Here is a 10,960-nt window from a genome sequence, read left to right on the forward strand (position 1 = left end):
TTTCTTATACATGTCCCATTTAAAACTTAGCTCTGTTGAAAGTTCTTTAGACACCATCCCTGTTTTATTGAGACACCTCCCATTTTTCCTCCTCATTGGAACTGTTTGAAATTGTGCCTTCGGTATCTTCCTTTTGAGAAATTCCCATCTGCCCTGAACTCCCTTCTCTTTTAGTATTCCCGACCATGAGATCACCCCCAGTATTTCCCTAAATTTACTGAAACCAGCTTTCCTAAAGTCTAGATGCTCTCTACCTGGCTTCCAGAATTTATGTCCTGGATCTCTTCACAGGTGTAAACATCCCTGACATATAATGGCCCGTTACAGATGGGCACCCTAGGATGGACTCAGTCCGTACTAGGGTTAGAAAGGGGTGTCTCTTCCAGACGCCCCTAACCCTAGCATGGACTGAGTCCGTATGAAATGGCGGCGGCCATTCCATACGGCCGCTGCCATCTTGACGTAGCGGACGCTTTGTGTCCGCACGTCGCGCCCCGGATATGACACCACGAGTGCACAACTAGTGCCTCACAGCGTCACATCCGGGGCCCAGGAAGGAGCGTGATTTTCACTCTCCTTCTTTGCAGCGTCTGGGAACCGCGCCGTTTGGCTGCTGCGGTTCCCGGACGTTGCAACTGGCGGCGGCAGCAGACCACCGCTTTTCGGCGGTCTGTAACCCGCCAATGATACTCTTCTTCCTTTCTTGTTTGGCCTATTTCTCTTTAAAAGGTTATACCCCTCTACTACTACATTCCAATTGTAAGAGTCATCTCACCAAGTTTCAGTGATGCCTATTGTATCATCAAGTTCATTTTCTTTATTTCTCATGCTCTGTACATTAGTGTAGAGACATCTAAGACCATGAATCTACCCCTCAGCTGCCTATGTAAAGTTTTTTCCCTCCCACTGTTGGGTCCTTGCTCTATTTGTCTTATTCCCTCAATAACAGTTTTACTATTATCTCCAGCCCTTGATGTACTCCTGCCTTCCAAAATACTGTCTCCCTCCCCCACATAACTCAGTTTAAAGCCCTCCTGATCAGGTGGTCCTTCACCTTTGTACCGTAATGTGGAGAAGGATCTGAAAGCTGCACTGGATACCTAAGGTCACAATACGTATTGCAGTGCAGATTCATTACCAGGGCCTGCAAATCTGAATAAAAAACCAGCTATTTCTTCAAGGAAGCCACAGCCCTGAGTTTGTAAGAGCTGAATAGGGCTGTTCATGATAGTATGAATTGAAGGTCTCTCATTCATAGGGTTGTCACAATTTGAAGTCTGTTTAATGGCAGTTAACAACAATTTCCTCCTAGCCATAAGATACAAAAACCAGAGAAGCTCCATTTAATTTATGAGCTTGATACAGTGACCATTCAAAAGCAAAACAAAACTTTTAAAAGGCTAAGTTAAACTCAAGATTTAATTACCTTGGAAAGTTGTAAAGGATAATACTAGCACTCTAGTCACAATATGGCCATCACTAGTTCTGTAACTGCTAGCCAGGGAATCAGCCTAATTCACTGTGCTTGAAAATAAATGATAAGCAGGTAAGAGATCTTTAGGCTTTGTTTGAGTCCTGATAACAAACTACCAACAGAGACAACACCAGTACAAGCATTACGCTTACACACAATCATTTGAGTCAGAATCTAATGCCCAGCTTAGTAAACATACCTGAAATCACTGAATTAATCTACTGAAATCAATAGTCTCTCACACACAACACTGTTTGGGACAATGATCTTTAAAACTTCTGACTCCATCTGGGGAAGACTCAGCATTAACTCAAGAGTTTTTGATGTAACGTCCCAATGGCAGGGGAGTTTTTTTATGTAATTTACCTGGCAGGGGAGACACCATGATCAATTATAGCACTTTGATAGCACTGTTTTACAGTGAGATGTCCCAGTTGAACGTGGCCTTGCTTCCTGAGCTGATCTGAGCTGATCTTTGGACTTACACAACCTCCATCTGTAGCAGCACCACACCCTTTCTAAGCCATGGACATGTCTCTGTGCCTCAGCAGGCTGCCAGATGCACAGGAAGGAAAAAAAGGAGTTCACATATACAGACACATCAGCAAGCATTCAAGGTTCAGTGCTGTCATCACCAACCAACTGCAAAACAAAAGAGGCTGGGACAATGTTTTAATAGCAACGACTGTTAATTAAGAAGCATATAAAAATTCAGCATCTTGAAGGCATTCTGAGCTTCTTCCTTTTCTCAACTTTTTAATTCCCTATCAGCACTTTCATCTTTTTCAAAATCTAACCCATCCACACAACTGGCCCACTAGCCAGTTGTCTACAGATCCAGTGAACACCCCCCACTTGGTGGCCAAGAAGAAGAAGAAGAAGAAGAAGAAGAAGAAGAAGCAGCAGCAGCAGCAGCAGCAGCAGCAGCAGCAGCAGCAGCAGCAGCAGCAGCATTTTTTTGGAAAGCATCAGATGATTTTTTGCTGCCACTATATTCATCCTAAGGCTGTCAAGAGCATGGATCCAGTCATCAGGGAACGGCCAAAAAATAGTTTTGAGGTGCCACAGAAATGTTAGGAGTCCATTTTAAACTGTTATACAGGAGTCTTTTTTGTTTTATTTGTGAAGCTGTGGGTTCCTGTTCGCTGAAAAACAGAGCCTATTAACATTTCATTCTTCACTATCCCACAGAGTTACTAAAAGTGTGCAAGCTCATGTTGCTTACAAGTCACATTTCTCTTCCCCTGGGTGGTGCAGTAGCTTTTCTTGTAAACACTTTTCTCCACACAGGATACCACTGAGCTTATTTATTAGACTGGTCTCGCCCTGAAGGAAATCTGAAAAACATGAAAGCAAAATCAAAACATTCAGAAACCAGAGCAACCCATCATGATCAAATAGTGATTTGATCTTGTATCTAGTTCTATGTTTCTACTGAACATATTTTTGTTCATACCCCCTCCCTTTTATTACTGCATCTCCTTGACTCCCACAAGTGCTAGGTATAGTAATTTTAGTTTAGGTAATTGTAGACCCTGGGTTAATCATCTTACTGGTGACCTTGTGTATTATTTCAGTTGTGCCTAACATATCTCTCCATCCAGGCACACATATGCAGGTATTTGTGCCTCAGTTAATGAAGCAGATGTGTTCCTGGACAAGTTTCAACAAACTTTATTTTCAGAACTAAAGATATGCACATGTGAAATGAAACAACTATAAGTCAGATAAGCCTACCATGAGTAAATAAAAACATCTCAACTCTTCTAGAAATCACTTCAAGACTTCTTCCAAAATGCATCCAGGGATGGGTTTTTTTTAAATTTTATCAATTTCAACCTTTGTTAAAATTTCCATGTTGGTGGCTAAACCTATACAGTTGGGAAGAACCTACTGCAGTTAGAGAGAACTAGACTGAAGATGGACTTCCCAGAGGAAGTTCTCTGTTGCCACTCCAAAAATCTGGAATGACCTGCCAGATGAGATCCGCCATCTAACATCTTTAGAGGCCTTTAAGAAGGCAATAAAAACGGATCTCTTCGGGCAGGCCTTCCCAAACTGATCTCCTCAGAATTTTCACTCTCCATTTGTTTAGATGTACCCACCGGACTTTGATCTCAATCTATTTTATTAAGCATTCAAACGGAAATTGTTTTTATTAGTATTTTAGGGTGGGAGGGAGATAGAGGAACTAGGATCTAATATGTCCTGTTATGCTTTTATCTATTGATATTCATGTTTGATTTTATTGTTCTTGTTTGCTGTTACCTGCCTCGATTCAATACAGGGAGAGGCGGGATACTACTACTACTACTACTAATTATTATTATTATTATTATTATTATTATTATTTAATATTTGAAGCAGCTGGTGAGCAGGCTTATCTGCTGTCCCCTTTTCTCCCTGTTTTGCTGCTCACACATATTCAGTATTGGATTTGGAAGCAGCTGCTGTTTACCTTGTTTGCTGGATACAGGCATGCACAGTGACTATGGGACCATAGTCAAATCCCATTCTTTCCCAGCATAAGTCTTATTGGATTGTTTACTGCAGATATGCTGCTGAAACCTGATACCAAAAGTCTGTGGCGTTTATCCCATGGGGTTTATCCCATGCAGAAATGAGATTTAAAATGGGAAATGACATTGGGAGCATTGAGCATTAATCTGGAATTAATCCACACAGAAAGGGGACAAAATTGGCTGCTTTTTACTTTTGGAATTCTCCCAAATGTAGAAAGCAGCTGGCTTTGTCCACTTTCTGTGTGGGTTATTTTCGCGTTAATGCTCAATGCCATTGATGAGTCTGAAAATGATCCCGCTTTTGCAAGATTTTTCCAGGATTTAAATTCCGTTTCTGCATGGGATTTGGGCACTTCATCTCCCATGTGATAAACTCCTGTGCTGCACCATCTCTCCTTCACAATCCTCCCAGTACTGATGCTGCTTAAAAATACTTCTAGTTAGACAGAGGACAAGGAAGAAAGTTGACTTTATAAAAGGGGCTTGTCAGAGGTTTTGTTAACTAAGGTATGCCTGTACTAATCACCCTTCCATGCGCTACAAATGTTCTGCATTGCTGATACATTATAGCAAAGTCCAGACATTGTAGCACTGCTCACTGACATGCCATGGATTGACTTGTAGGCTGAGTATGGTGCATAGGCTGCTTGGAGAATCTTATATGTACACAGGAAACATATATGTACACAGGAAACATGTTTGCAAACTCTGACAGAAGAAGAGGAAGTGGGAAGAGAAAAAATGTATATGATTATTTGCATCTCTTCTGGACAACACCAGCAGGATAAAATTATATTTCAATAGTATACTTACAAGCATGGGAACCAGAGTGGTGTAGAGCTTTGACTGTTGTACTAGGACTTCAGGAGACCACGTGTCAAATCACTAACTGGCCATGGAAACCAGCTGGTTGACCATGAGCAAAGCACACTCTCTCAGGGAGTGGATCCTTCAGATTTCCCATGGAAGAGAGTTCCACATCCTGAGAAAAGCCATGAAGAAGGGTCTCTCCTGTCTTCTCACAAAATGAGTCTGCGAAGGTGGTGGGACTGAGATCATCAGATGGCGGAGAGAAAGCCGGGAGTAAAAAGAATACTCCCAGCATAATCGCATGATCATGCTGAAGATTTTCAGACAATGTCATGCTCATCCAGAACTTATCCTGTGAAGATCCAGGAATGCTCCAGTAATAAACCATTCCCAGGACTTCGCCATGAAGTTTGTTGCTGGAGCATTCCTTCACAGGATAAGTCCTGGATGAGCATGACATTGTCTGAAAATCTTCAGAGTGATCACACAATTATTCCGAGAGTATGCCTTTTACTCCTGGCTTCCCCCCCTCCCCATCTGATAATCTTAGCCCTCCTCTACAGATAGTGAAGCTCATGTTGACTTGTGAAAGAAGATAAGGTCTTTCATATAATTTGAACCCTAGCCATTTAGAGCTTTAAAGGTCAAAAACAGCACTTTGAATTTGTGCCCAGAAACAAACTGGAAGCTAAGCCAGTGAGGATGTTTCACAGGTCTCTGTGGAAATTATCACACGGGGATGGGATCACTCCCCCTTCCTTATCCCATCCATAACCCTAGTGAAAGCAATTGCGCTAAACACTTTCACATGGAAGCACACTGAACCTGTCATTCAGCTATCAGTGAAGTGTAATTGTATTAACAGCTTCTTCTGTTAATACAAAATGATGGCAAATGGGAGGAGAATTACACTTCACTGATGCTGAAAACACTTTTCATGGTGCTTTCATGTGAAAATGTTTAGTGCAATCACTTTCACTAGCACTTCCCAGACGGGTCAAATATAGGTTATGTGTGAAAGTCCTTCCCGCAACTGGGCAGGAAGGATGGGACAGAGACCCTCATGTGATAATCTCCTGTGTGTCACATGATCCCTGTAACCAGCCCCAGTCAACAGCCTAATCACATCATTTTGAATTTGCAGATGTTTCCAGTTTCTAAAGGCAGCCCCATGCATTCTACATGCCTCACAGTAGTCCAAATGAGATGTAATCAAGCTTAATAATAATAATATAATAATAAAATTTTATTTTTATACCACTTTTCTGTGATGATCAAAGCGGTGTACAGAAAATGCAATAAAAACAACAATACAGAATAAAAATTTCAATAAAAACATAGCAATAACACTATATTAAAACATTACATTAAACAAATAAAACCAATTACCCCAAATCAAAGCCAGCTGAATTGTTAATCCATGATGCCGGTACATATAGGGGGAAGCCACATAGTATCAAGGGACATGGGGGAAAGCCTGGTGGGAAAAAAAGGTTTTAAGTTTCTTTTTGAACAAATCCAGGGAAGTGATGGAACGGAACTCATCGGGAAGAGTATTCCAAATTTTAGGGGCTGAGATGGAGAAGGCCCTTTGCGAGGTTGACACATATCTCACAGTTGGAACCCTCAACAAGTTCTTCCCGGCTGACCTGAGTGTGCGGGGCGGATTATATGGGGAGAGGCGGTCCTCCAAGTAGCCTGGGCCCATGCCATTTAGGGCTTTATAGGTAATAACCAACACCTTGTATTGTGCCCGGAAGCAAATAGGCAGCCAATGAAGATCTTGCAGAACAGGTGTTATATGGTCAGTCCTGGAACATCCAGCGACCAATCTTGCTGCCATATTCTGCACTAATTGAAGCTTCTGGGTTTGGTACAAGGGTTGCCCCATGCAGAGCGCATTACATAAATCCAATCGAGAGGTTACCAGAGCATGTACCACCGTTTCAAGGTCCCCCCAGCCCAGATAGGGTCACAGCTGGTGTATCAGCCAAAGCTGATAACAGGCGCTTCTGACCATCGCATCCACCTGAGATGTCAATTGGAGCGACGAGTCCAGAAGCACTCCCAAGCTGCGAACTGAGTCCTTCAGGAGGAGCGTGACCCCATTCAGGACAGGTGGACAAATTTCACTACCCGGACCCGGGGAGCCTATCACAAGTACTTCCGTTTTCTCTGGATTCAGACTGAGTTTGTTTTCCCTCATCCAGCCCATTACCGACTCCAAGCAGGCATTTAGAGGAGAGATGCCATCCCTAGTCACTGCAACAGTCGGAGACACAGAGAAACATATTTGGGTGTCATCAGCATACTGATAACACCGTGCCCCATGTCTCTGGATGATCTCTCCCAGCAGTTTCATGTAAATGTTAAATAGCATGGGGGACAAAATAGCTCCTTGAGGGACGCCAGATGTAAGCTCCCTCTTATCGGCATGTCTCACCATAGCCAGACCTGATTTTTCAAGGAAAGAGTACAGCTGGCGCACTAGTTACACTGTGTACAAACACACTCCTGACACTGCTGAAAGCTGGGTGTCCAGGTTCAGTTCTGAGTCCAGGAATATGCCTTAGCTGTGAACCTGAGATTTCAGGGGGAGTGTAACCCCCTGTTTGCTGATCTGTGTTATTACTGACCAGTCTTGTCTGGAATAAGGTTCAGTTTGTTAATTCTTATCCAATCCAATTTGTTCACTCTCACACAGCCATAGAGTATCAGCTTGCACATCACAAAAAAGAGGGAGAAAGAGGATATAGAGTGGCATATGCTAATTTATAAGTATAAATGCAGGTTTATAAACCACTGCTATAATGCAAATAAAAATGCAATGTATCTCTCATTTACACTGGAGAAGACTAACCAGGTGATCTGTGAGCCTACCAGCCCACTCTGTTGTCCACTTGAAGGTGAACAATTTCATGGTCTCTCTTCTTATGCATCTTTTTCTTTGAACCAGACTTGGGCTAGCTGGCCCAGAGGACGTTTTCAAACAGAAGACTACCTTCCATGGCTAAAATTTTCCCTTTGTGTTCCTCTCTGTGTGAGATGTGTTAGAGATTTTCTCCTGAGGCATCATGATTCACTGTCAAGTCATGCATTTATGAATTCCTCCCACAAATTTCTGAAAGGCTGGAAGAAACACCTCCAGTTAAATGGGTTAACTTACTTTTGCTTGTATCTAGAAGTAAATATGTTGGAAAATTTCTCATTCAAGTGTCTGCTCTGTTCACACATAAAACAGAAGAAAATATGACCAAACCTTCCTGTAGTGATATTCTTCTGTGGTTTCTTACTCTCTATGCATCTATTAAACCCTCTGTGTCAAGGCCAGGGGATCCTGTGGCCCTCCAGATGTTGCTGAACTCCAGCTCCCATCAGCCTCAGCCAGTCTGACCTAAGATGAGGCATGATAATGGGAGTACAGTCACCCCTCCTAACTTGCAGATCTGAGATCCGTGTTCTTGGATATGCACGGAGGGGCGGCCTCCACTATTTGCAATGATGTGCGCGCCCGGGAGCATGCCTGATTCAAGCCTATGGGGCTTGAATAAGTGCAAGCCTCCAATTTTTTAGGGGGGGGGTTTCCAGATATTTTAGACTTCAGCTTTAGAATCTCTCACCATCTCTCATGGTGACTGGATCTTCTGGGAACTGTACTCCAACATAACTGGTCCTCCATTTGAGAACCACTGTTCGAATAGTACAGTGGGCCCTTGTTATCTGCTGGGGTTTGGTTCCAAGATCCCCGTGGATAACAAAATCTGTGGATGCTCAAGTCCCATTAAATATAATGACATAGCAAAATGGTGTCCATTATAAAAAATGGAAAATCAAGGTGTGATATTTGAAATTTATACCTTTTTTGAACATTTTCAAACCGTGGATACTTGAATCCATGTATAAGAAGGGCCGACGGTATCTATTTAGTAACCATAATACTTTGCCACAAGAACCACCAATTGGAAAGGTGTATTTTACCATTTGGAACTTATTTGGAATTCATATTTACCGTACTTTGGGCTGGCTCTTACTGCCTTGCTTGCATTTCCCAAACTTTAAAATTCTAACCAATGTTGTGTCTGAGATGTGCTGAGATAAATCATGCATGTTTACAAGTACATGTCCTATTGTTTCCCAAACTGTATATTGTCTTGCCAATACAATCAATGTCTACTGTAGAGGGTGAATCACATGACAGAATAATGGATTTTAATTTAGATTGAGTGTTAGCAGAGTTCATTTCCCTCATTGTCAATCAGAATTCTAGTGATTGTTAATTAGGAGAAAAAGACCCCATGCAGTTCTCAGTTCTCTAGTACATACCTTTTGAGCAATTCCATTTATATCAGGAGTGAGAATCATGTGGCCCTCCAGATGTTCTTGGACTGCAGTTCCAGCAGCCACAGCCAGCACAGCCAATGGTGAGTGATGCTGACAGTTACAAGATTACAACAAGATCTGCCATGTATGAATCCCACCCCGGCTATATGCACACTCTTACTTGGACGTAAATCCTGGTGAACACAGAGAGGCTTATTTCTGGCAAGGCATGTGTAGGGTTGTCCACTGCAAGCCCTGCTGTGATTTTGTTACACACCAGGCAGTTTAGATGCAGCCTTAGAGAAAATGAAGGCTCCATTTGTTGCCAGCCAAGAAAGTGAGTGACAGCTGCATTGTAAGCATTGTGCATGTTGTCATTCCTTGGGGGTACTGATCTGTTTTATAAGGGAGGAATACTCAATTTATTCAAAAGAACTCTTCCTTAGTTCAGAACCATACAGTGTTTTCCATGCTATTAAGAGCCAAGTTATTCCCCAGTTTCATCAGCACCTTGGTTTTGCTGGCATGGCAGGTTTTCCCCATAAAATGAAAGCCAGATTTAAGGGTGTACTTCAGGAACATTTTATGCAAAGAGAGCTGAAAGGGGCCGGGGTCTAGACTCTGGTGCTGTCCGCTCTTTACAGCCAGTGCAGCAACTTTTCTGATCTGGTTATTCATAATCCAAATGGCATGCCATGTGCTGGAATTTGCCAGTGATGAACTGAACTGTGAGTCTATTGTTCACTCCCTTACACCATGCAATTGTACAATAAGGCGTTTTGCCTTTTTGCTCTGCATTTGGTTGCCACGTATGTAAAGAAGTTACAGTTATAATTATCTGGCTGGCTCTTGTCATTTGGTGCTCTTTCAGGGAAGGTTTTCCTTCAGGCCAGAATCCGGGAACGTTATGCAGCAGCTGCCACGTTGCAAGTATAAGGAGAGGTGGTTCCACTCCTTAAACTTTTCCAGATGTTTTTGTCTTTCACAAGACAAGTTCCAGCAGCTGCACCATTTCAAGACCTTAACACAAAAGGCATAACTAATCTACTGAAGAAAACATTCAGTCCCACCCTTGCAATGCAGCTGAAAAAGTACTGTATATTAGCATCTATTGTGGTTACCACCCATCTACCGATCCTCATTCCTGTACTTTTAAAAGCAGCCTGATATGCAGACATTTAGCCATTTTTTTAAAAAAAAATCTTACTTCCACAGAAAAGATCTGCTAAATTTCTGTGCCCAATTACTGTTAAATGGGTTGGTCTAAGCCATTTGGTACCTGAGGAGAAAGACAAGATACCACCAGGTCTTCCACTGAAGTTGTTGCCACACTTCATAATTTAAAGTAGTTTGACACTTCTTTAGCTGTCATTGTTCCATCTGATGGGATTCTGAGAACTGTAGTTTGGTGGGAGCACTAGAGCACTCTAACAAAATTACAAATCCCAGAATTATTATTATTGTACTTTATTTATATAGTGCTGTAGATTTACACAGCACTGTACATACAGAATTCCGTAGCACTGAGCCAGCAGTTAAAGCAGTGTCAAAATGCATTAATCCTGCAGTGTAGATGCAACCTATCGTTCCACCTACAGAAAGCAAAGAGACTGGCAGCCAAATGTTACTGAAACTATAGTACAGTACTGGGAAACTCTTTTCCTGCTCACTTGAGGAAAAAAGGACAGCACAAGGGCTGCAGAGCAGGTTACCTGAAAGGTACAACTCTGGGTGTAACAACACTGCAGAATTAAAACAATTTAACTGCCATGACTCTAACCTACAGAATCCTGGGATTTGTAACTTGGTGAGGCACTGACATACTAGGCTGAAT

Source organism: Sceloporus occidentalis, unplaced genomic scaffold (genome assembly GCF_023333645.1).
Source record: "Sceloporus occidentalis isolate IW3139 unplaced genomic scaffold, rSceOcc1.0.p SCAF_1, whole genome shotgun sequence".
NCBI classification, from domain to species: domain Eukaryota; kingdom Metazoa; phylum Chordata; class Lepidosauria; order Squamata; family Phrynosomatidae; genus Sceloporus; species Sceloporus occidentalis.